This window comes from Octodon degus, unplaced genomic scaffold (assembly GCF_000260255.1).
Source record: "Octodon degus isolate 3935 unplaced genomic scaffold, OctDeg1.0 scaffold00044, whole genome shotgun sequence".
Lineage (NCBI taxonomy): Eukaryota > Metazoa > Chordata > Mammalia > Rodentia > Octodontidae > Octodon > Octodon degus.
Genome location: NW_004524620.1, coordinates 8229949 through 8257036, shown reverse-complemented (window position 1 = coordinate 8257036; position 27088 = coordinate 8229949). Strand labels below are relative to the sequence as shown.

At 43.4% G+C, this 27088-nt stretch overlaps 1 protein-coding gene across 6 annotated transcripts in view; it reads left to right on the top strand.

Annotated features, from left to right (window-relative positions):
• The window catches only part of Nfib (nuclear factor I B), a 213224-nt gene that overhangs the window by 95001 nt on the left and 91135 nt on the right, over positions 1-27088 (top strand). The gene's annotated exons all lie outside the window — the stretch shown is intronic.

Below are 27088 nucleotides of genomic sequence, written 5' to 3'. Positions count from 1 at the left end.
GGTTAGGATCAGGTAGATTATGGGAAAGTGTTTTGTAAGTCATAAAGCATTATCAATGTGAGTGACATTATCAGGTAATTTAAATGCAAGCCCAACATTATGCCCAAGTGCCTTATGATATTTAAGTGTAGACTTTTCAAAATGTGTTTTTGTTCAGAAGAATTTCAAAACTTTTGAGATAGTTTCCTAAATTGTCCCTAATTGCTGTGGAGCGGGCAACCCATTTTAATAATATGGAGACTGTTATTTTGAAGTCCTCAGCGCTGCATTTTGGGTTGACTCTTGCCCAGTTAGTGCCTCTGAACCCAGCCGGAAGAAGTCTTCCTTCTGGAGGGCCACGTAAGCACGTTGTGCAGCGCTGCGCTGTACTTAGGGTTAGCTTTGCCTTTGAGGCATGATTCCATTTAAGAAGTATATGAACATGTACTGATTTACATAACCTTCTAGAACAGCAACCAAGATGGATGAGGAATTTCTAGGTAAAATTAAGTCAGTATTTGCTCAACTCCTCAGCCATTGCAAGTGAATTGTAGTTGGTGTGTTTTGACCATTTATAGATAAGACTACTGCCCTTAACATGCGTCTCCTGCTCTGCGCTCTTAGTAGGTCACGGATGGCAGGTGTAGGCCGGGACTGCTCAGAGATTCATTAATTTGTGTTTTGTGGTCAGACTGGTTCAGCTCTAGGAGTGTCTGCCTCTCTCTGGAGAAGGCGCTTGGGTTTTAACAAATGGCGCCTGCTCTGCATCAAGACTTACTAGCCCATTGCCAATTCAGCGGCTCCTGCTGCAGCCCTGTGGTACATTATGCTGCCGTGAATATTCTGGTTAGATGGAGAGCACTTCTTGGACGCTGTGCTCCTTTAAATATGAATTCTTCCCTGACCCCGAACGTTTTCCTGAAGTGTAGACTTCATATGTGGCGTTCACAGCACAGCACTCTCGTTCTTAGCAACAGTCCACAGCGTGGGTTCTGCTTGGGTCCCCTGGGGAACTGGGAGGTGACAGAGGGGGAAAGGAGGAAGAGGAGGCGGGAGGGCAGCCCCGGGCCCCCTGCGGCGCACGTCCCCCCATCCCAGACTGTCCCGAGCTCTTTGTCTCCTCTGGGATCATGTGCAGTCCCTCAGGTCCCTATGGTGAGAACTACAGGGGCTGTGTTTTGGGGTGGTGGTGGTGGTGGTGTTTGTTTTGAGGTAGACCATAGGGTGGGGAAGGCGTCTCTCTGTTTCCCAGGTTTTTATAATTGTGCCTTTTTGTGTGTGTGGCAGAGTGTTGCTGCTCTGTAGTCCAGGATGCTTTTTCCTGGATCCTACTGTGTACCTCAGACTGGCCTTGGACTCACTGCTGCCCTCCCAGTGCTGAGGGTACAGGCATGTGTCACTACGTCCAGCGTATAATTGTGTGATTTTTAAGAAGCTAGAATTATTTTATTTTGTAAGTAGTGTAGAATCAATCCCACACAGTCCCTCTTGCTGCATATATTTCTACGCTGTTTCACACTATTGATTTATGAAATATATTTGAATAGCCTCCTGTTGTGATCTGTATGTCAATACAGGCTACATTTTTTTTAAGGCTCAGGTTTTCTAATTCAGTTCTCATTCCTGATGGAAACCACAGCACATGTACTGTTACTGTTAAACACATTTGTTTCTGAATATAATGTTGTGGGCCGTAAAACTTAAGAGCAGTCTTATTTTTAAATGGAAGATTGTGGTTTCATTCTGCATCTTTTCCAGGTTTCAGTGATTTTTTATCATAGTAGAAATGTATTCATAATATTAATATTCTGAATTTTTAGAGAACAATTGTTGAGTACTGGCTTTCAGAACAGAGGAAAAAATACTTATATACTTGCAGATGCACAACTTCAGTACAATTTCAACCTCTTAACTAGATTTTCCTAATTTCACTTAGTCACAAGTAAATGGGTTGCGGGAAAACCTGAAGTGTACAAGAGATTTGGATATATTATACTCATCTGACTCCAATGAGAAGGTTCTTTAGGGTTCAGTCAAGAACACTAGTATTTGAAAGCAGAAAATATTATTCCTGGTTTTCCTAGCAAAAATCTAATCAAATGAAAAACTAAAATAATTAATGACATTTTCTTTTATACCTTTTGCAGTCATCTTTTGTGCTTCAGCTTTCTACTTTTTAGCCTCAGGTGAAGTGACAGGTCGTGACACCCCATCTGTGGTTTTAACAACCAGAAATAACTGACTAAAGAAATTGCCCCTTTTGGGCTCAGGATTTGAGTGTCTCACGTTGTACATGTGCCTCTGGGTGGGTGGAGGCCTGGCCTGTGTCACCACATGCGTGCATACGTGCATCTGGGTGGGTGAGGCGTGTGTAGCCACGTGTGTGTGTATATGTGTCTGTGTTTTATTTTCCTCATGTCAGAGGGCCAAACAATTTATAAAGCGATTCTGAATTTTTGGTATTTGCCTACCCAAGTATTCTAAGTTCTTCTTTAAATATTTAAATCCTTTCAAAGAAGGTTTTGAAGAAAATTTTACAATGCAGCAGATGAAAGGGCAGAGATCTTAACTATTAAAATGTCTCCAGTGCCTTCTATATTTACTGTTTTACTTGTACAACTTGGGTGCTTGTCTATATATTTAATTTCATTCAAGTTTTCCAGTTTTCATTCTGAAAAGGAAGCAAAATATTGAATCTTTTTTTCCAAAGGAAAATGTTTGTAGTGTCATGAAAAATGAGAACAGATGGCATTGTGAAGCTTTGGGGAGAAGTGTAGCACTTCAGTGCAAATCGTTAGCAAAGTCGGAGACAAACGCGCAGCTACCAATTGTTGTAGTTATTTATGTGGCTTAATTCAAGTGTGGTAAACGAAAAGTACAAAATACGGAATTATGTTTCTTACGCTGAGTAAAAGGCCTTTTTCTGATTTACAGTCCCGATTTACCAAGTCGGAACCAAGCAACTTGTTTTATTAGGAAAAAAGAAGAATCTGAGAAAAGCAGTTTTAGCCACCTAGACTGTGTTCTGTAATTTGGGGTTTCACAGTAGGCGAGTTGACCCAGATGCGATGTGACAGCTTATTAGCAAAGTAAACAGATCTTCTGAACCCGGAGTCCTCCGTGCTTTTCCTCTACTTGTAAGTCAAGAGCTCCGCAGAGCCTGAGCTCTGCAGCGTGGCCGCGGTGGGCTCCGCACGGGGCTCCGACCAGCAGCGCAGCAGCCCTACCAGCGCCACATCCTCAGTGACGCTTCCATCCCAGCCGCCTGCTGTTTCATTCATAACCACAAAACAGGCCGAAATGACTTTAGTTCTTTTTACAACTTGCAAAGAGTTAATGGACTGTGCTGGCCCCCTGCCAGAACCTTTAAGAAACTTTATTAATGTGTTACGAGGCTGGGACACCATAGTGTGGGATTTTATTGGTTATTCATCTTAATGAATAAAAATATGTATGCACAATTAAAGCCACATTCCCCCACAATTGCCTTCTAATAAATGTTGAGTCTTTGTCAGTGCTCCTCTTTGCATTTACTTGTAATTTGTGGTCCTCTTCTTTCTAAAAATCCAAAGTTACCTTCAGTGCCATAAAATAGATTTTACTTACAGAAATACAAACTTAGTATTTGAAATTAGTAATTAATGAAAAAAGAGTAATAGGTGGTAAAATGAACTTTTAAAACTCTCCCTGTCAAAAACCCAGTGACTCTCCGCCGTGTTCATATGCAGATAGCGTGCACTGTGCTGCACTGCTTGTTCACAGAGCAGAGGCAGCCCGGTTCTGCCCTAGACCTGCGGGCTGCAGACGCTGGATGGTCAGCTCTGAGCACCGGGTGTGACCTGCCTGCCCCAGCGTGCTGCTTAGTAGACATTTCTTTCTCTCTTTTGTTTGATTTTATTGTCTTTTCATTCACCTCTGGCTTTTTCTTCTTGCCGTTTAAGAAGGAAGTGTAAGAAGGAAGCAAGGAGGGCAAAAATCAGTATCATATTATAAATTAAGTAAAAAAACTGAGTGAACTAATGGGCTTTGATGTTTTAATGCTGTAGTTATTGGAGGAAAAATGTATTTTTGTATCTTTTAGTATATGTACTCTGTCCCCCCACTAAGAATACTTCCCAGTATTGAGAAAAATCCTTTCCTCCCAGTATGTAATGATGAGAAAACATTAAGCATTTTTTTCTGGCAAAATGATTCTCATATTGTGGTAGTTGGAGTGGAGAAATTTTATACCACTTCATTAAGTGGTACCTGTGATGGCTCTTTTTAAAAAAGTAAAAAGCTCTGGTATGTTAAAGCACCAAGTGGATGCACACACTGTACTTCCAAAGCAGTCAAAATTTAAAGTGTGTCTTTTTATTCATTTGACCCTAATTCACACTAACATTTTTGAGACATAAAATCACCTGTAGTTTTCCTTCTCATAGAAATGAGAATAACCCAATTTTCTTGAAATAACATACTTAGGAAGAAGTGTAATTTCTTTCTTGGGGGACAGCACGACCTTGATTGTGGAGTGGGTGGAGTCCCTGGGAGCTGGGGCGGCCGTTGTGCGGAGCACCGGTCTGCTTGCTTGGTCACTCGTTAGCGCAGCGTGCTGCTTTGCTGCATGGATGACTTTGAGCTTGCCTAGAGTTGCAAAAGGCCATGGGTTACCTTATAAGTATAAATGAAATGGAAAAAGCCCCATGAGGAACGTTTGACCTGGGTAGCGCTGTTTAGGGAGTGGGAAGCTACCTTCCAGGTTAAGATTCCCAGAGCTGTGTGCAGTGTGCATCTTTTCGAGCTGAGTTCTGGTGAGGCCCTCGGCCCACCGTGCGCGGTGGCCTTGTAACTGCGCAGCGGATTCCAGCTGAGGTGTGTTGAACGTGCGTTCCTCCTCTAAGTCTGCTTTCCCTGTGTAGGGGAAGTGCAGTGGCCCTGGGGCTGTCCTTCCAGTGGCAGGAGCCGTCATGCTCTGCAGCCATGGTGCCTTTGTGGAACACTCATCAGACCTTGAGTCCTGTGTCGGGGCCACGGAGCCTGCAGCCACATTAATGTAAAACATGGCCCATGAGGGAGTGAGACTGTGCTGGAGAGATGTGGCCCGGAGGGGCACTACCTGATCCTGTGGTGCTATTGGGGTCTCTGGTGGATGTTAGGAGGTTTGTGGGGAGTGTGGCTGGCAGTGGCTCTGGCAGGGTGTGGTGTCTGTGGGCAAGGGTGGCCATCCGGCCAGTGGTTGCCTGACCCTGCAGGACCCTGACAGGCTCGTCCATGGCGCTGCAGGCCAAGGGACACTACAAGGGTCATCCTCTTATAGGCTCCTTGGGTCACCAGCCTCTTGGCGGGGAAGCTGGAAGTAGACAGACGGGGGAGTGGGAGTCACAGATGTGGAAAATTGACCAAAGAATCGTATCAGAGAAGAGATAAAACCTCATCTGCCTCTTTTTCTAGCAGTGACTTCTTTTACTTGGGAAGATAGTAATCTGTAGTAGACTGTGTAATCAGATTGGCTTGTGTTCCTGGCTCTTTTGGGTATTAATTCCAGGCATTTTTAGTTACTAGCTTAACATCCTTGGATGAGTTTTTTTCCCCTGTGACTATGAAGACTCATCGTACCACCTTCTAGGGTTCTTGTGAGGATGAACTGTATAGATAGTGCCCATCACAGTGTTGGACGTGTAAATAATGCTCAGTGACTTAGTCTTACCATTATTTTGTTACTTTTTGTGAAGGAAGAGAATAAAATAAAAATTTAAGCCCATACCATACACAGAACACTGAGGCTTTGAATAACTATCATTTATCCTCATTAGTATTCTTTCATGTGGTGGTATCAATTTTATATGCAACGCACTGTCTTGTGCACTCAGTAAGACATAAAATACAGGACTTCCAGAAGCTTATATTGTAGTTGGGAACACAAAATATATCTTTTGCCAATCAGAGTCCCAAAGGACTTAAGGAATAAGAAAAATCTGAACTCATCTTTTAGATTTTGTTTAAAGAAAAAAAAACCCAATAAAAACAATGTTGTAGTAGAAAATTTCAAAACAAGGTTGTAGTAGAGCACCAGTGGTTAGTACTTGGCTTTTCCTCCTTCGGAGCATGTCACCCTATTCTCAGAGCTCTGCATGCAGGAGCACCAGTTCTCTTTACACTCTTTGCATGTAGTAGGTGGTCAGTCAGCATTTGTTAGAGCAAATCATCATTTCAGAATTTGGAAACTTGAACAGGTAAGATGTCAGCCGAATTAGGCCATTAAATCTCATATGAGAGAATAAAATTCATTCAGGTTTTAAGATTGTTAGTTACTTATGAATCTAAAATCTTTTGAACACTCCACCTATAATTGGTTAGTCTGTTAAGAGTGACCCTTTGCTGTGTAGCTGTGTGACTGTGAGCATTGTGACAGCGAACTACACAAAGGCTGACGGTTCCAAAGTTTTTATGTAGAATCATCATAATGGTGAAAAAGTTTTCTGCTATAGAAGGATCCAGGGAATTATGTGTGTATGTATATGTGTTTTCAGCTCAATATTGGGGAATAGATTTCAGAAAATAGATGCCATGGAAGAAACATTAGACGTTACTTCATTACAGTGGAAATTTTTAAAATTTAGTAAAAATTGCTGACATGGTTGTGCAGTTTGTGGCCACAGAGTTACAGCAGAAACACTGGCCTTTAGTGACAGCAGCGTGAACGTGATGGGTGCCACCGGTCTGTGTAAACTTCAGCGTTAGCGAGTTTATCTTTCCCCTCTGGCTTGGCTCTAGGCAGAGGCAAGCATGTTGGATTCCACTGAAGTTTAAACTTACTGAATAGGAATCACTGCCGGTAACAATCATGAGATGCTCGATCAGGCTCAGGGTGTCTCCTGTGACCTTGTTTGTGGAACACCTTGAAGAAGAAGCTGCAGCGGCCAGTAAACTGTGAAACGCTTGGCAGTTGTGTACGCAGCACTCATCAAGGTGTGAGCTTTAAAAGAGAAGTAAGGACAAAGGCAGTGTGCATCTGGGAGAGTCAAGTGTGCTTATGAACACTTTCTAAAATTCATTCTTTGAGTGCTTTTTCTATTTCTGCTATGAAACATAATCAGTATTTCCTTCCAGTGTTTCTCCACACCCTACTTGCTCCCCCTTTCTCTCTGTTTCCCTCCTTTCTTCCTTCTTTCCTTCCTTTTTGTCCCCCTTTGAAAGATAGTCAGCTGTGCCTAGTCCCTTGTAGAGACTAGGGATCAGTTCTCGGGCTAGCTGTGTCTGGGCCGTGGGCGAAGCTCCTCGACTTGGAGGTGTTTGCCCGCAGAGTAGGGAGAGAGCTTGCTCCGTCCACGGCGTTCTTACCATGGAGGAGAAGGGTGGCCTTTTAACGAATGAGAGCCACGCAGCTCTACTACACACCCGTGTCCAGCTGCGGGGAAACACAGGTGCTGGTGCTCTCCTGGCACGCTTTAGCAGCTCAGTTGCTTTAGATCTCACCCTTTCCACAAAACTAAATGAGCTCCTCGGCTTTTGGAAGGGCAGGGCCCTGCGTGCAGGCCGGCAGGCGCAGTGTCCTGCCTGCAGCCCTGCCTCCGGCTCACTTTCCCAACCCTGCAGCAGCCTGGTCCTCCGCCCGGCCTGCCCGGCGACATTTCGGGAGCTGCGCAGCCATCTTAGGTCCTCCCGGCTGCCAGGAGGCCTGCGTGCCTGCCAAGACGCTCTTGGCAGTGCAGATAAACTTTGGAGAGATACACAGTCCAGAAATATCTTCTAATTACAAAGCGCAGGGGGCAGAGTGTTTTTACAATACAGCTGTGCTAATGTAAACATTTAATTTGGCAGCCTTCTCCACCCACTTTCAATTAACCGAGTTTGTGCAGATCCTTTAGGTCTGCAGCAAGCTTTATTGCGGCCGCTCCTCGGGGCGGCCTGGGACAGGCCACTGGGGCATTCCTGGCGGGGGCTGCCCCTCCGGGAAGGCGCCCGGGCCATGCATGGCAGCTTGCAACTGGGACAGGACTGCGGGCGTCTCCTGGCTTCTCAGGCATCCGAGAGGATATTAATAGAAAGAGGTAAAATCACTTCTGTGGCTACAAAGAGACATTTGTGTTGGTGATCATTAAAAAAGATAAATGTCCCCTGCAATGCTTGAGACTGCTTCAAAGATAAATTCCCAATAACAGTTCTTACGGATATAATTACAATAATTGTGTGATCGCCGTGATAATTACTCTTATGGAGTGAAAGAAATAACTTTCTATCTAAAGCAGCATTCTGCTGTTGTGCTTGCAAGCTAGTCAATAGACCCCTTTTAGCTAACCTAAGAACTGGTAGAGGTCACCGAGTTTTAGAGCTAAATTTGGTCTTAATTGACATTGAAAAAGAATCATTTTCCATAGGAATATGACTTTACCATCCGTGGTATCGCTTAGCATAGATTTGCTCCTACATTTCTCAGCTCAGTTGGAGAAAACCATGCCATTGTTAGATGTGTGGATGTATAATTATTGAAAAGACAAAAGATTTTTAAGTCATAATTTCATGTCTTCCTCTTTAGAAGCTTTGCCTTGCTTAGGACTTTTTAGAGGGCCCCCGCCCCCCATTTAGTGACAGAAACCCAGTTCTTAGGTCTTCACTGAGGACTCCTTTTGAGTTCCTCATTTCTGTGTGGCTCCAGCAGGTTCTCTTGAGGGGGCTGAGCATGCAGTAATTTTCAGTCTTAAGTCGTGTTTGACTGTCCAGCTCCCAAACTAGATAATGGATTTCTCTTATTTGAAAGATGATAGAGGCCAGATTTTTTTTTTTTTTTTTAATGTATTTGGCACAGGGCCTTATTGTGCAGATTGGACTCGCAGTGATCCTGCTGTCTCAGCCTCCGCAGTGCTGGGATTACAGGCATGCACCACCACGCCTGGACTTGGTGGCCAGCTCAGTGCTCCTGGGGCAGGGCCGGCACAGCCTGCGGTGCTGGAGATCGAGCCCCTGTCCCTGTGCTTGCCTAAGCAGGCGTTTAGTCCGCTGAGCTATCTCGCCGGCCCTTAGGCCAGATAATTTTAAATCTGTGGCCTCAATATTTTATAGTATTTTATGCTGCTCTAGCTGTTTGCCATTAGAGTTCCTTTACAGGTTCTGCTTGTCAGCTAAGCCACGCTGTTGTGCTGTCTTTTATTCTCCTAGATGGTTTAGTAGTTAGAAACAAACATTAAGCAGAAGCTTGTGTCCGCATGTGGGTGTGAAAAATGCCAATTCACCTTACAAATATAATTGTGGATTCTACTTCTGAATTTTAGAGGGTCTATTTTATGTTAGCAAGTGAATGAACATCAATGTTATACAGGTTAAAATATTAGTTGTAGGAAGATAAGAACAAGATATTTAAAAAAAAATATTGTCATTATTATAGAGTGAGTTCAAAGGTTGATATCTGAAAGGAACATTGTTGGTGTTTGTTTTCTTTTTAAATAAAGTACGAATAAACATTGTAAATCAGAATCTGATTATTATCATACTATTTGTGGTACTAAATGTTGAACCCAAGGGCTTGTGCATACCAGTCAAACATTCTACCACTGCATCATGCGCCAGGCCCAGAATCAGTGTTGAGTGTTAGTGGCCTGTATAACCTGGTGGGCCATTATGACCCATTCAAATTGTTTTGTCTTTCTTTGAGAGGGAATGAATATTCTTTTACTCTGTTTCTTCATGGATAGTGTATCCAGTAGACATTCTTTATGTAACATGAATGGATTCTTACATTATGCGTGGTAAGTTAGGATGCAGGAAGTCACAATCTTGGAGAAAATGACATAAAACCAGCCATACTAGCATTATATATTGGACACGTGAGCTGTGATGTGGGCCCGAGGGGTGGCCCCATTGGTGGAGGCGAGGTAGGACCCAGGAGTAGTGTAACCTCCGAAGGAAACCCAACGTCTGGAGTCAAAGAAGGGACATCTCAGGAATGAAAACTGTCTGAGGAAATGCATCGAGACTTGCTTTTATGCAGCACCTAGAAAGGATCTTAAAAGGGTGCCTGAGCCTAGGTGCTGGGATGTGAGGGACAGGTGTGGGAAAGGGTCACAGGATGGCTTGTGAGACGGTCGTGGTGAGATATATGGCTGGGCAGTGGCCAACCAGTGATGCCCCTGAAAACCTGTACCAAGGGTTTAAAAATAGTAAGAATGTAGGTGATAAGGAGCCACTGATATGCCGTGAGGAGCGGATGGTGTGTTTCCTAATGTTGGTGCAGGACATGAAGGATTTTACAGCTTTGAGAGTGGGTGAGAGGCTTTGGTCAGGTAAGAGGTGTGAAGGCTCAAGGACTTCGCAGCCATGGGCCAGGATGACAGAGGAGCTGTGGCTGCTGGCTCCAAGGAGATGGGTTTCTGGTGTGCATGGGCCCAGTGACATCCAGCAGGCCGTGGCCTGCAGTGGGGCTCACACTTGAGGCAAGTGTCGGCATCCCCCAGAGGAATACTGTGTGTAAGCACAGAACCAGTTGAATTGGCTCAGGGGACCTGTGCCCAGGCAGGACGGTGGGCACTAGGGAGGGTTGTCACCAGTGTTAAGGGAGCTAGCAGGAGAGATGATAGAAAGCCAGGTACAGAAAACCCCAAAAGGGAGGATGGCAGGGAGAAACAGTGCCCTGAAGGCCAGTGGAAGGAGAGCTCCTAAAAGTTAGAGCTCCTTGGGGTAAAAAGTCAGTGAGATGGGCCTGGGAAGGTCGAGGCTCTTGGAAGAGCATTCTGGGGTCGGAGTACACGTGGGCTTGTGCGCCCAGGGCGTAGTGTTGCGCCTGACACCGTTACTTGCCCACCTTAGGTGGAGATTACGCTGTTTGGGTTTTGCCCAGACTTTACTTTTCAGAAAGAGTCAATCAAAGTTGGGTCCTGGGTTTCTTAAAGAATTTTTGTAGATCTTAATACCTTTCTAGCAGAGAGCAGTGGGTTATTTTTTTAGGTTTTAAATATTTTTTGTAGTCTCTTTGTTCCTTCATTTTGAGGAGCGATTTTGCATTTTTGTGTGATTGACTGTACTTAGAGAAGCAGAGGCCACTTTGGAGTTAGGGTCTGAGGAAGCCTTGAGCATTTTCATAGGCAGTAAGAGACGATGTGCCTGAGGACCGAGTGTGCTCCTTAGTTGGGCTCCCTAGCCCTTGACGTTCCGCAGGAGAAAGGCCCCAGGCCCCACATTCAAGTTAGCACCTGCAGCAGGGGCAGTTGATTTGCAGAGTCCCCTGTGCGCCCCAGCTCCCCATGTGACTTCCCCATTTTAGCAGGAAAAAGGCATGGGAAGGGATGTTACACAGTTTGTAGAGAGCCCCATTGTGCCAGGAGAAGCGATGGTGGCGGAGACTGCGTGGGGCCTGCAGCCCCTGGAGACTGGGAAGGGTTTCAGGGTGCTTACAAAATGCATGGAAGGGAAAGAAGTGCACTTTCAGCATGCACTGTGGAGGCCACAGTTTTATTTGAATGCAAGTAAACGAGCAAGTGGAAGGCTTGGTGGTTAAAAACAATCAAAAGCATAAAAAATCAAAATGTGTACAAGCATAGCGAGACTCCAGTGCATCTTCACTTTTTTTTCTGCGTCTCTCCAGCCCTTTCTGTTCTAAGATGCTGCTTCCCTACTTCCTTAAGGAAGCACACAGGGCAAATTAGGTCTCTGTAAGTAAAGGAGGATCTTGTTTAAGTAGATTAGGGTCTGGCAGACCACGCACTTTCTCGGGCCTCTGAGTGGAGGACGCGCTGCAGCCGCCTGCGACTTGCCAGTTAGCTGGGCTTTCCCCACTGTTTCTGGTTTGGCAAGGATGAGGTAGCTCGCCCTGCCGCGCTGCTGCCTGCCAGGACTCATGGCCAGCGCCCCGCTTCCTGTCTTCCTCTTGGTGTCCCGGTCTTGCCTCCCGGGAGCTGCCAGGCGGCCGCTGCCAAAGATCTTCCTTTGGAAAGGTCAAGTAACCTCAAGTCACCTGTGCCAATATTTGGGTTTTCTTTTTAATCCTCTGTGTTCAACTTGGAGAAAAGTGTAGAGCTAAACATGCCGAGTGGAACCTGGGGTCACTTTGGATCACCTGAGTAAAGCAGCAGAACCCCTGGGGCCCCTTGGCCAGCAAGGGCGTGATATTTTGAGTGGGGTTCTATTTAAAGCTCTGTGAAGTGTGACAGAGTTCAGAATGTCTCAGTGTGGAGTGTGGATTTGGGTTTAGTTGCTTTTTAGGATTCGCTGGACACAAGTGATTTTTGGCCAAAGCTGACTCCTGGAGCATCACATGGCAGGGAGAGGCTGTTTTTGGCCGACAGATTGCATTTTAGTTTGTTTGCTTTTTTTTTTTTTTTTTCTCCTTCTGAGGACTCTGTAGCTGCACACTGCAGCTTCTTTCCAGCTTTGTGCCTGGGAGCCACTACAGCAGCCAGCCCTGGGGCAGGGAGTGAGCTCAGTGCCAGGGGTCACCTGGGTTGCTTGCCGGAAGCAGTGCTTTTTTGGCCTGAGCGCTGCCGCACAACTCAGTGAGGTTCAGGAAAGAGCTGGCATCTCCAGTGGTCGTGGTGGCACTGAGGTCTGGAGATGCAGGGAACAGTGTTGACTATGGGTGGAATGCCAACACACCATGTAGCTGCTGTTGCCTTGGTATACGGCGTAGTCCCCTGGGCCTCTTTCAGTTGGATTTTTGGATACTTTATACTTTTCGGAAGACTGAAATTAAAAAAATTTGTTTTTTTTTTTTGTACAATCATTTTCCTGAATCAAAGCCCAAATTTTAAGATTTTTCTATAGGGTGTTTTCTATGACACAGAGTCTCTATAAGTTGTGTACTAAACAATCCTAAAAGTTCAGTTTTTGCAACCAACATTGTGTATGCTGCTCCGTGATGTACAGATTGACAGGCCTAGGATTGTTTTAAATGAGAAATACTGTGTTTTCCTTCTCCCTTAGTCCCTTCCTCCACCTTTCCTCCCTCCTTCCCTGCTTCCCTCCCTCCATGTTTCTGTCTCTCTGTCTGTCTCTGTCTTTGTCTCTCTGACTGTCTCTGTCTGTCTTTCTTTGTCTCTGTCTCTGTCTCTCTCTATTTCTATGTCTCTGTCTCTATCTCTTTATCCCTGTCTTTCTCTGTCTCTGTCAGTCTGTCTGTCCATCTGTCTGTCCCTCCCTCCCTCCCCTTCTTCCCCCTGCTGGAGGGGGGTGTTGAACCTAGGGCCTTGCACACTACCTCTGAGCTGCAGCCTTAGCCCCTTTAATATTTTATAATGCAAACCAATTTTATTCCTAACCTTGAAAAATTCCACTGGAGGAATATGGAACTCTTAAAGTGGCTGAAACTGAGCCATGTACTAATGCTCATGGCTGTGGTATTTAATAAAGGGGAACTGTATGTTCTGCCTGAAGACTCAGTGAAAGATTAAAATAGCCCTGGTACTCATTTTTGGATTTTCATGTAAAATTGTCCATAACACCCCCCCCCCGATTTGATGTAGTTCTTCTGTAGCATTGTTCTGTAACAGTTGTAGAGCTGAGCCCACATTACCTTCGTAATTTTGTCTTTTTTTTTTTCTAATTTATTTCCAAAATTTGCTGAAAAGCTGCAGCCTCAGGGACATCTCTGACTTTCTGACATGACTAACATCATACTAATGTGTAACACATGTTCTGGAAAAGTTTACCTATAGCCTAGGCTTCCAAATTTGCAGCCTCAGCATCTTGCATGGAAAGGAAACAGTATATTTTTCTTAAATCCTGCTTTGCCTCCCCTTGAACTATGGTCTTTTATAACAGTAATAAGGAAATGTGGTTATAGGTATAATTGCCGTGAGGCAATTGTACCCTAGAGGACTAGCAGAATTTTCTTTTCTGTATCTGAGGGCTGGGCTCTATCAAGAAAATCATTTGCAAATAACGCAATTAGAATAATAACAACAATGTTTTTATTTTTATGGCAACTTAAAGAGATCAAAGTGTATTAGAGATATCCTATCAGATTCGTTGTTCTGTTACCCAGTGGATTGGAATAAATAAAAAAGTTTTATTGTAGCTTCTTTGAGATAGAGAATGAAGCAAAGAGAGGGTGAGTGACATCCCTGAGGTCAGAAAGCCAGGAGGGGAGCCGCGAGGGAGAGTGAGGATTTCCTGTTTCTCTGCAAGACACCCAGCTGCCTCCAGTCCTTACGTCCTTCCCTGGGCTTTGCAAGGATCAGAAGAAAGCAAAAGGACAGAATCCTCCTAGGAGTACAGAATAATGTGGGGGAAAGCTGTAAAGGCGTTGCTGTTCTCTTCAGGAGGTAGTGCAACTGAAAGGTAAGAAAGAGCCTTATCCTTGCATCTAGTTATTCTAACACATATGACATAGACTGTCTATATTCTTGATTAGTTGGACCTAAAATGCTAGCTGTCTTCATCATTAGTGAAGAACTCAGAATCATATTTATAATTCTGATTTAAAAAGAAAAATTCTTGAGGCTGCCAACAAATTTTGAGCATATGAAGAAGCCAAAGATCAAAATTGTTCTGTTTAAACTGCAAACAAAAGACTTATCCAGGCGGCCTGATTATTATTTTTCTAGTGTATTATTTGTAGACGCCGTAGTTCTGAGAATGAACATAACGAACTTAGGGCCAGTTTTGGGGGTAGGGAAATTGGGAGGAAAATTGCCACTACTTCAAAGAGCCTTGGAGAATACATTCTCTGGGGAGTAGACACAGTTGATGTTCTTAATTACTGTTGTTTTGTAGGCCCAGGTGGCATCATTTGATATAGGACTGCTGTCCCCTTAAGTGTCCACTGTCTGGGGAAGATTGGGAGTGATGGCATTCCCTCCCTGGAACATGACTTTCCTTGTACAAAGTAGGAGCAGAAAGGTAGAAGGGCCTTCAGTTTTACCAGCCCTTGTTTTCTCATGAGGAAAAACTCAGAATTAAAAAAAAAAAATCTGCTTAATTGTCCAGGTTCTAGAGTGACTTCTTTCTTCACTTTATTCCAAGTAAATAAAGCTGTTCCCCCTTATCATAGATTCCCCCCCCCCCCAGTCTCTCAGGAAGTGCAGTGGCCTTGGGACTGCCTCACTGTCACTGTACCTCTTGCGTTTCAAGACTTTAATGGATGTTTAGCTGAAAACTAACCCAGATAAATAGGTGAACAGAAAATAAAAGTTCAACCAATGTGTGTGTGTTTGTAAGATGTCACAGAAAGAAGATACCTGTCGCTTCAGGGAAGTGCTAGTCCTGCAGGTAGACTGAGGGGCTGAGTGCTGCTGTATCAGGGGATTGGGTTCTTTCAGGTGCTCACCCAGTTTGACAGTTTCCAGATGGTATTTGTGGGAGAACTTTCTGTTTCTCATTTACTGTTACTCATTTATCTTGTAAAGGAAATTTAAAGAATATTTTCTTAAGGTCCCCACCTCCTTTAATCCCAAATACCATCACAAGATTCCTCTTCCCCTTTTTGTGTTGGCCATTGTGTGTTTTTTTTCCCACACTGTGGCATATCTGTCTGTCATGCCACTACAGATCCACACTCAGTAGGAGAAAGCAGGGCAGTGCTGTCACGTGAACAGCCCCCTGATCACTTGGAATGGGAGTCTACGAGGAGAGGAAGGCTGGGCGTGGGGTCCAGGTCGGGGGAAATGGAACTTTGTGTTCTTGTGGAATCTGGAACCCTGACCTCCTTGTAGCCATTTAGGTCTCTGTTGACGAAATGAGCTAAAGAAATGGAAACAAAGCAGAAACAGAAATTTCTTATTCCTACTTTAGACTTTGAAAGCCAGGCAAAATTGACTTTTGTTCAAATTTTGCTTCAATGTCATGTAGAGTATTCGAGAGTTTGCCATGAAGTATGTTGTCAGCAAGTTGAAAAAAGACAAGTATCTTTTGTTTTGTCCTTTCCTTTCCTTTCCTTTCCTTTCTCCTTTCCTTTTCCCTCCCTTTTTCTCCTACACTCCTCCCCTACCTCCCCTCTCTCCTCCCCTCTCTCCCTTTTTTCTCTCCCTCTTTCCTCCCTTCCCCTCTCCCTGTCTCCCCCTTCCCTCTCTCCCCCAGCTCACCTCCCTCTCCCTCTCTCCCCTCTTTTTCTTATTTTTGAGATGCAGTCTCTCTAGGCTGTCCTCTGTCACCATATGCTCAGGCTGGACTCAACCCTGTAGCGATTTTCCAGTCTCAGTCACCTGAGTACAGGTGTGGGTCATCATGCTATGACGAAAAGAGGGATAAGCTTCATTTCTTAACAGTGTCAGGGGAATAAAAGGCTTTGATTGTCCCAGGAAGGAGAGCTTTGTAGGTTGGTGATGGGTGCCATAAAACATTGCCTTCTTTACTGGTTTAAGCCTTGGGCAGTTACACCAAAAGTCCTTGTCTTTTAGCAGTTGATTGGTCCCAGGAAGTGAATTCAGGGGTTCACCAGTGGGCAGAGCCACCCTCTAGTCACCCTCCTCTGAGACCATAATTGTCGTTCTTGCTCATCATGCCCTGATATAAGGAGACCTAGGATAGGGAGACTTCTTTCCTAGGTCACAGCAGCACCCTGGAGAAGCCCAAGATTTAACCTTCCTAGAGCAAGCAGGAGGGAGAGCAAGGGGAGTAGGCAGGAGGGTGCGATGGCAGCGGACCCGCCTCCAGCCCTGAGCCAGTCAGCCTACAGACAGCTTCCACTCATTTTGTTCTGTTCTACCTGCTCTGATTTGTGCGAGTAGGTGGGGATTTTACTGACTTCCACCAAAATCTTCAAATACGTTGTCTGCAGGTAGAGGTGAGCGCTTCTCTGTGTTGGCCATTTCTAAGATTGTGCCTCTTGAAATCTCTTTTTGGGCGGGTTATATCTGCCATGATTTCAATTATTTGCTTAGTGTAATGCCAACAGTTCAATCTCACTTGTTTTATTTTGGCTCAGACTGAGTTATAGATTCCTCTGTTGTAGTCCTTAAATCAACTGTACTAAAAAAAAAATGGTGGTATAATTTTTTATTCCTTCTTATTGACTTTTGTTATTGGGACTTACAATGGAAGTTGAAGTTTTGAATATTAAGTGTATAGTAAAATCGCTGGCTACGATTTATATCGGGATGTCTACCTGCTATTGGCTTTACTGGGCCTTGCTCCTTTTTAGCAGAGATGTCCTGAGCTGTGTCTGTCTCATGGTCTCAGCATCATTCCTATGGATTTTCATGCCTTGGCAATTACTATTCATTATATTAAATTTACAGAGTTTGCCTTACTGGACGCGAGATGATTATCAGAGATGTCAGAAATCATGCTTCTAAAATTTAATAAACTGATTTTCGTGGTGATTATTACAAGCTAGGATGATAGCATTTAAAACAGAAATAAAAATAAACTGTGCAGGCAGTGAGAATTCAAAATGATTTAGAGGGAGCGAGTAGAGAGACACAGGACTGCAGGGCACTGTCGCCGCCGTGTGTGCGTGTCAGACATCCATGAGATCTAGTAGGGAGACGTTGCAGCATGTCAGTGGGTGCTGTGTGTCGTGGTTGATAACCGCCTTTCTTCTAGCAGGGTGGTTATCTAGCATGGGTTTAAAACATTAAGAATATTGGTACTGGGGCCAGCAGTATGGCTCAGTGGACTAAAGCACCTGTTTAGGCAAGCTCAGGGACTGCAGTTTGATCCCTGGCACCACATGCTGTGCCAGCCCCACCCCCAGGGTGCGCCGAGCTGGCCCCAGAGACTGGGTGTAGTGGCACATGCTTGTAATCCCAGTGCTAGGTAGGCTGAAAACAGGAGGCTCATTATGAGTCTGAGCTGCATAGTGAGACCCTGCAATAACCAAATACATTTTTTAAAAAAGTTAAAAAAAAAAAAAAAAGAATACTGTTTTTTGAATTTGTGATTGTAAGGTTTTGGTACTGTGAGCGCATGTATTTCCAGATAAATACAATCTCAAGTATTTTTATATTTTATTTGTAGAGTATTCTAGTAAAGCATCATAAATTATATAATTCTGGTAGAAGAAAATACTCTCACCTATTCTTCGTAATTAAAAAAAATTTAAAACCTTTTGTTTGTTTGGTACAGGGTGTTGCTATGCAGCTTGGCCTCACAGTGGTCCTCCTGGCTCAGCCTCCCCAGCGCTAGGGTTACAGGCGTGCAAGTGGGTGCTTAGACTGCCAAGCTGTCTCCCCAGCCCCATCTTTATAATTGTTCTCAGGTGAAAAGTTTAGATGTCAGGTGAGTCTTATCAAGTGTTTCTTAGAGAAAACAAAGTGATGTTGGAATTATTTCTGTTTCCAAGTGTGTGTCATTGATACATGTTGGTGTGTATTTGAGACCGCTTTTTGGGCATCTCCTCATGACTTGGCTCTTCAGACAGTTGATAAGCATTTCAACATCATGTTACGAGATATGACTAAATGCGCAGATTGTATAAAAATAGTCAAGCCCACAGTTGCTCCACGCAAGGAAAATACCTCTGTGGGTGCAGAACTAGCAGCAACACAGGCAAGACTCGCTTAGATGCGGCTTGTGAAAAGTTCGAGACGGGGAGACTATTAAGTGGCAAAATGGAGAAACAGTAAATCTGGTAGGTGGTTGCGATTTTCAAAAGAGCTCCTAAAATATGTATTTGGAGCTTGACATTGAAAATCTGATTTTCAAAAAAATTTAAAATGTTATCTTTATGTATCAATGTCATGTTATTCTAAAAGGCTTTGGTATGTAAGGTTTCATATTTAGGACTGAACAGTGGTGGTGCTGTATCAACTTTTTCATGAGAATTATAACAAATACTTGAAATTTATAAATATAACAGAGGGGCTGGTAAGATGGCTCAGTAGAATAAGCACTTCCCTGTCAAGTGCAAGGGTCTGAGTTCAATCTCTGGTTCCACAATAAATAAATAAATAAATAAATACATAAATAAAACAGGCATTGTGTTCAACTTGATACTGTTCAACTCTGTTCCATGACATTTATTTTAGGGTAATAAATTTAGGAATCTTTTAGAAGCACATGCATTATTCTTCAGAATCAGAAAAAATAAAACTGCCAATTTAGTGGAATAGAAGTTATTCACGGTAGACACTGGTTACAATGATGTTGGGAGAGCCCGAATGCCAGAGGCATCTGTGGCAGGCCCTACCACAGGTAGAGTGGAGGTCAGGGTGCCAAGGGCCTGGAATTGGAATGGTCTGCCTCAAAGGAGTGCCCACCACCAAGGAAGGAGCCTGCCCATCTGACACTGGAATCACAAAAGGAAAACCTGTGGAGCAGGGAGGTGGGAGGAAATGCCTCCTCCTCTTTTCTTGGGCCTCCAATTCCCATATGCCTGCCATTATCTCCCTTTGTTTGGACCTCATCTGAGGTCGGTTGTTGCCCAGCTGGGAGAGGCAGTTTGCAGGAGGGAGGGAGGGGGGAAAGGAAGAATGAGGACCAGTCACTGCCCTGCGCTGTCTTCACATCTTTGGAGCATGGAAGAGCGAATGGGAAGGGTAATCTGAGGGGGGATTAATTTTACATGTTGTCACCCGTGGTCTTAGCACACCAGTTTTTCTCCCTATCAGTGTCACAATTTGTTTTGTTCTATGTGAAAATGCAGTTTATGACTTTATAATGGATGACTCTTTCATCCATTTTAAGTTCTCCATTCGTGACCTTGTTGGTTAACTTTGGGGTTCTAATGATTTAAATATTAAGGGGATTTAGTTTTCTCTAATTATAACCAAAACATATAGGAGACAGGGCGAACTTGTTTATGGGACAACCAATTCTGACAGAGGACAGTGGGCAGTCTTGCCTGTCCTTTTTCTGTCTTTTGGAGGTACCAGGAGTGGACAAGGAGAAGTTCAGCTGTCTGTGTATCAAGCACTGTCTATGACTGAGAAATAATGATGTGGTTTCTTGGTTCTTTTATTATTTGGTTGGAGGTTAGGTATGCAATAAAGTTGATTTTTTTGATTGGAAGGCAATGTCTGTTTTGAAAAAGCATAATAATCAATTTGGAAAAATTGCACATTTGCCAAATGTAATGTTACGTGCAGTGAAAAATAACCCTCATGAGTGCGGGAGGTGAGTGTGGAGTAAAAAGCTTGGAGTTAGTCTGTGTTAATGTTTTGTCACATCTGGAAGGCATTTGATGTATAAGATTACATAGGTTCGATACCATTCAGGGTTAGGACATATGGATGGGACATTATGCAGAAACTTGTTCTTTCTCATACTTTTTAGATTTAGCTCAGAGATTTTTGAATCATAAGGATTTGATTTGACTCTATTAAAGATAAAATGAATAACACGATAGCAGGGGAGGTGTTCTGAGCCCACGTTGTGCAGCTCTCTGCATTTTTGTGTTCTTGGCTTTTCTTTTAACATAGAGATAGAAGGTAGGCACTCTTCTCATTGTCTTTTTCTCGTTTTCCAAAAACCGTATTGTGGAGTAGTGTATTTCATGGTGGGCTTCTAAGAAAGGGTGCTTTTCTTGGTTAGAATTATCTGTTATTTTCTTAAAAAGACTATTAAAAGGTAGTTAGGATAATTATAACAAATCTTTACACATGTCAGGTTGTAAACTTCAAGTTTATTGGTGTTGTTATTCCTTGCAGTGGGTAGAATAATCTATACCGTTGCCTAAAAAAATGGAGGAAGAATCATGTTGGTTAGCTTTTTAAAAATTTTGTCAGTAAAATTGTGTTAGGCCAGTTTGCAGAAGGAAGTTACTAGCTCCTTCTTTTGTTTCCTCATTTTATTCCTTTTCTAAAATGCTAGTTTAATGATGCATTATTCAGTAGTTTTGTTCCTGGTAAATTAGTTTTTGCCCTGAAAACCCAGGGACAGAAGTTCTTTGAAGCACTTATCGAGAACTATTGGAACATGTAATACCACCGTCTTCCTCATCAGTGAACTTCCTGTTCCATCAGTGACCGCTCTGATTTCTTTTTCCTCCAATACTATGATAAAGGTATTTTAGAAGCACAAGCAGTAATGAGTATCTGACGTACAGATCAGCTCTACTTTGGTAGAAAGAATGCTGTTTGTCATTTTACTGTATCGTTTGGCCATTGTTACTTACCTTGGCATTAAGTATATACCTTATTAAATATATACATGAATATATATCATCAGTGATTTTAAAACCATAATTAATTAATAAAGCAAGGACTGATTATTAATCACCTATAACTAGTACAGGTTGTAAAAATTCCAGATTATGTTCCCCAAGCTTGTGTAGTGATATAAACATGAGCATTTTAATGATTTGGCAAGATACCATTTAAGTTAACATAACGGCAAGTCTTCAAGTAACCGATACTCCTTTTAGAAACACATGTCTGTGGTAACAGGAAACATTGACCAGGTAAGAAGAATATGACTGTTTGATCATTTATATTAATAGAAAGGTTGCGGAGATTTAAACATAGACTGTGTGTCGCTGAACAGCCCAAAGTGCTGATTATCATCACTGGCACTTTAAGAATTGGAGGGATAGGCCTTGTTTCGCGCGCTCGTGTACTAGTGCTCATCAGCAGCCGGTGCACGCCACGTATGGCGCCGCACGGTGAGCGCGACCTTCACACACCCGGACTCTGTGGATCTGAAACGCAGCGGGAGAGCTGCGCGCCCACCGGTCCTGTGATGGGCTGTGCCGCGCGCGCGTTTGCAGAGGGCGCTTCAGAGTGACAAGGGGGAGGGTCAGTGAGGTGTGCACTTTTTTGAGTAGGGTGGTAGCGACGAAAACTTACAGTACATTTAAAATGTCATATTCTTTTTTTCACAAATGCTTTGTATGTATTTTCACTCACATGAATTTCTTTCCATTGTTACTTCTAATCCCTTTGGAGGTGATTAGGACTAAAGCCTTACTTTTTTCTTAGCCAGTTTTAAACAATTAGGCAAGAAGAAAATTAATGCAGGCAAGGAAAAAAAAACAAAAAAACAACAAAGTCAGACAAAAAATGGTTTGCCGAGGGCAGGGAGACAAGCACTTGGCAGGTGCTGAGTGGAGCTAGGATTTCAGGTTTTCCGTTCAGTTCAAAGGCAGTATATCCTGCGTTCTGAGAAGAAGGAGCACCACTGAAATGCTAGAGTCTGGTGTCCGAGTTAGACATATATCGTAGCACACGGAGCTTTGGAGGATCCAGGGCAGCGAGAAGGGCGGCGTGTGCACAGTGGAGGCGCGTGGCCGGGTGGGAGGCGCCGCCGCCGCGCGGACCTTTACACGCCTCCCCGGTGAGATCGCAGGCGCTGCTGCATCTGGCTTATGCTGAAATTTTGCCTTGCCTTTTCAGTTGTCCTCCGCTAGTGTATTGAGTCTGATGACATTCTAGGTTTGATTTTGAGCCTCTTCCTTCACAGTGTTCTCTTTGCAGTAAGATGCAGGCGTGTGGGATTCGGTGGCAGCGTGGATTGCGTGGCACACTTGGAATCCAGAGTGCCTCCCAGATGGAAAAAGGCAGGACGCTCAGCTCACCCTTCTCTGCTGGATCTGGCAGGTTCTAGAAGGGACTTCATTATTTTCACGTGGCAAGCTGCATGGGCAGATTGATCCTTGATGTACGCAGTGGTGTGTTCATCCACTATTATGTGATATGGGCAGCATTTATGAAAGATTATAAATCTTACAACTCTCTTCAGCAGCTTAAAATACAGCTGGAAATGTTTTGCTTCCAACAAACATGCAATCTTCATAAAATTGGAAAAGAAATGTTTTGAATAAATAATCCTTGAGTTTATTTCTCTCTAGTGTGAGAACTATTTTTTAAGTGAAAATCATGCCACGAAACTCCTCCCTCCTCTGCACTCACACCATTGCCTCTGTGTTTGTATTATGCTGGTGCATTTATTTTTTTTTAAGTGTGCCAGATTGCTTTGTCTTGTTTTTAAAGATAGAAAACTGGATTTGCTCCCAGGGACTCATTCTCTAACTAGGCCAGTTTAAAAACTAAAGGATTGAGTCAGTTAATTAATTCAAATAAAATTACAAATCAAAAACATATTATGCAATCTTGATTTAATTACCACATTTTATTTACTTAATTGAAAACACGCTGTAGAAAGTCAGTGCTCTTGACAGTGACCAGCATGGTGTCTTCACATTCTGAAGCAAGGAGCTCAGGTAGATGGGCTGTGACCTTCGGGTCCCTCTGCCCCTGGATGCGCATGGCCACTGAACTTGGTCTCAGGGCAGGGTAGTCAGATGCTGTGGTGCCAGCCCTCCCGGGCCGGGCTCTGGTGCCCCTCCTGGCACGTGCCACCAGGGAGCCCCTGGGCGCAGGCTGTGCCTTGCTGAGCTTGCTGGCTTTGCTCTCCCGTGCTCAGGTAATATTTTCCCCCTTAAAATCTACTGGTCTGTGTTCCTCAACTCTTTGTGGAAAATTTTAGTCTTGAGTGCAAACAAATCTATATTTTGATCCTTGGATACTATTTTTGAGCGTAATCTCTTTGTTAAGTGCAACAGTGGCTCTTAAAAAAAAGCTGGGGAAGAGAACTAATAGAAAATATAGGAATATGATACAGACTGTATTATGCACCCATTGTCCTATTCTATATGTAGTTAATTCAATTATTCTGTGTGTAAGGATCTTCAACATAATAACTCACTTTAAAGAAACTCAGTTTTGCTTACTGATGTGTTTAAAATCAACGTTAATGAACAAAAGTGGGGAGCTGAAGGTGTATGAGGTTAAGTAACAGGAAAGGCATGATTAAAGATATGCAGGGAGCCTCGTTCCCGAAGGGTTACTTTGGGTCTTCTAGAAGTATCCCCAGAGGCCTTATTTCTCTTGTTTAAAGTTGAGTTTAGGCGAATGGGTACAGATTCAGTAAAATCATATCAAGGACTTCATTAATGAAGTAATAGAGTTAACAGATCCTACGTGTGGAGTGCTGAACAAGCTTTGCAGTGACGTAAACTTCAGATGGCAACATGTTGTTGAGCAGAGACAGAAACAGGAGCAGAGGGGAAGAAGGGAGGAGAGGAACAAGGCCCGCACTTCGCATGCTTCTGGGAGGCAGGCAGGGCTCACAGGCTTCCCCGTGTGTCTTTTGTTACTTTAATAAACCTGTAATAGAAAATACTGTAAAAGTACAGTCTTATGTCACCCCAGTTAATAGAAACTCGCTTATATTAAAGCTGAAGTAGTGTTTTAACTATGCTAGAGAGAAAACAAATGACAAGCCAGGTAGTAGGAATCGCAGTTAAGCAAAGCTCACCCCCAGACATCCCAGGGAAATCGGTGCAGGCAGGCGCTGAGCTGCCAGGAGGACGGCCGAGAGTCGGGGAAGGGGGCAGAGCGGAGTTTGCTCAGGAGAGTAAGTCTCTTCCCATCAGCTTTAAGAGTGTAAATGGTGGGCTGGCGAGATGGCTCAGTGGCATAAGCACCTGCCTGGCAAGCGCAGGGTCCTGAGTTTGAGCCCAGGTGGCCCCCAGAAGAAAAAATGTAAATGTTTCTTTTTTGTTCTCCTAATATAAAATATATGGAGTTGTGCCCCTTCTTTCAAGTTTTTGCTTTTTGTATCTTAACTTTGTTTCTGGCTTGCTGTCTATCTAATTTGCAAAAATGTATTATTTTATTATGTTGGTCCTTAAGGTTGTAGGGAGGAAAAAAGAGACTGTTCTGTGTTTTTTTTTTAAATCCCATAATATTCTTTCGCTGACAATGGGCTATTTCTTTACCTGCTGAAGTCAAAAGAATATGACAAAGGGACCCTTTATCACATGATGACTAATTTTAGTTCTAGCAAGAAGCTATCTGTAGGCTAACAGGTTACAATTTAGGTTTCATTTACTCTTCTGATACTCCTTGATATAAAAGCTATATTGTTACAGGATCTTGCAGTTTTTGAGCCGGAAGGGTCCTGACGATGCACTTCGTCTAGTTTTTCTTTGCTCAGAAATGACTATAAATTAAAATCATGCTTCTCAAGTTGGATTTTCCTGTTGCTGCTACTCAAGTCCTGGTGTCAGAACATAAAATGAACTTTTGGAATAAGCTTCTTCAAAAAGTAGACATTGTTCTCTTTGACCCCTCCTTGAGAATTAGGGGCCCCGCTTCTTGGACCCCCTGGACGTCCCTTCATTTTGGAGGAGAGAGCTAAACACGAATCCCTGGTCTAGCCTAGTTGAGCACCTCTATCTCTCTGTTTCCGGGGGAACTGAATTGAAGCTAGCTTGGGAGGCTCAGCCCTTGCAGTCACGCATCCGCCCCTTTTGCTTGCTATAAAAACATTAGGTTTTGCTCCCAACACTGTCTGCAGAGGGCATGCTGTGCCTTCTTCTGCTCTCCTCTCCGGTGCAGGTGACCTTTATAGGTCTTTGGTTTTTATTCAGTTGGCTTAGCCGAATGTGCCAGGCATCCTGCTACAACTTAGGGGTACAAAGTAAGTAGGGCAGCATCTTTCCTGCCACATAGTTCAATAACAAACAAAGGTGATGTTCACATGGAGGACGCAGGGGTATAAAGGAGGACACCTCAGGACACCATGACTGAGGCATCAGATGTGGCATTGAGGCCCTGGAGTGCCGCAGCCTGGGCAAGCCTCCCTGAATGGCACACTGCTAAGACATTTGCAGCTTTTCCTGTAGGTATTTGAAGTACATGTAAGGGTTTTAGCAGGGATTTAGTTAATCAGTTTGGTGTTTTGTCAAGCGTGCCTTGGTAACAGGGTGAAATATGAGTTGGAAAGGTTGTGAGATTAGGTTATTTTTTAGGACCCCACTCCGAGGGCCAACTCTCCTCCATCTGATGTCCTTTGTGACATGACCTTGGCCCCCCCTTCCTAAGAAGAGTCATTTGTAAAATATACTCATTTGTACCATAATACATTAATGTTTTAAATTAATTTTTAAAAACTAATACATTAAAACAAAAACTGTACTCTTGTAATATTCTAACAGATGAATATATTTTATAATGTTTGTCAGGTTAAAGTGTCTGTCTCTATTGACACTAATCTTTGCCTTATGGTAAAAACATTAAAAATTCTTCCTTCCAGCTTTTGAGACACACAGTACATTGTCGTCTTCTATTGTAGCCTTATTGCAGTAGCTCACCGGTGTCTCACCCCTGCCTGTGGCTTAGTGCTCATTGATGGCCCATTCTTCCCTCCCAAGTTTGTTAAAATTTGTACATTTTTATCCCTTTAGGCTATATAACTTCTATAGAACTTCTTAGCATATTTTGTGTACATGTATAATATATACATATTAATATAAACTATATGTTTATATTCATATTATAAGGGTAATGATTGTAAACTAACTAGAAATTTAATAAACATCAAGCACCTATTGTGTTCCAAGCATTTGGATATACGTGTTCCATAAATCTAGTTGATCTTTATTTAAATTTAAGTGTACATTAGTGACTTCCAAGAGGTCTTTCTCCAGGCTGATAGTCTTCCTTCCTCAGAGAGTCACAGTTCATTCACTCCAGAAAGTGATTGCTCAGTAACAAACATTTTACAGACCATAATTTTTTAATTAGCATGTATTTTTAACAAACATTTTATTGGACTTGTACCAGGTCATCCATAGAACATGAATACTTCCTTTGTTTAACAAAAAGCCCCTAAACTAAATTAGGCTTACAAGCAGCCTCTCTTTAAGACATCAGTGTCCATATTTTAATGGTGATAATTATAATTTCCAATTTAGAATAGATAAAGGATATTGAAAGTTCTGAAAAATATTTCAGTTTTATTAGTAAATGGTGGGAAGTAGGAGGGAAGTCAGGGGAAGATAAAGTTCTCAGAAATGCTTAATCTACTGACGAATCGGTTTGGCTGTTGGGTGTTGAGATTGCATCATTCCAGAAGCAGTGGGCCAGAGCAGGTGGCGCTGAGAGGGACTTGCCACGTGATGTTGACAATCCACTCAGGTCTCCCTGTGTGCTCTGAGGCGTCCCCTACTATTGGGTCATGGAAGCCTGAGAGATAGATCTGCAGCTAAGTTTAGATATTGAAGACCCATAGGAGCTTGACTGTTTTCAAAAAGAAATGAACAGAATGACTGAAGAGATTCTGGGAGGGTCATGTGGGCTGTGAGCATCTTCCCGTTCCTGGAGAAGAGGAACAGATAGACTTAAAAATGTAATGGCACAGAGATTCCTGGGCCCCCCGTGATAAGTGCATGCTTAAATTCACATGTTCACAACATAGAGATCTAGGTGCAGCGGCTTGCACCTGTGGTCTTCGCTGCCCAGGAGGCTTAGGCAGGAGG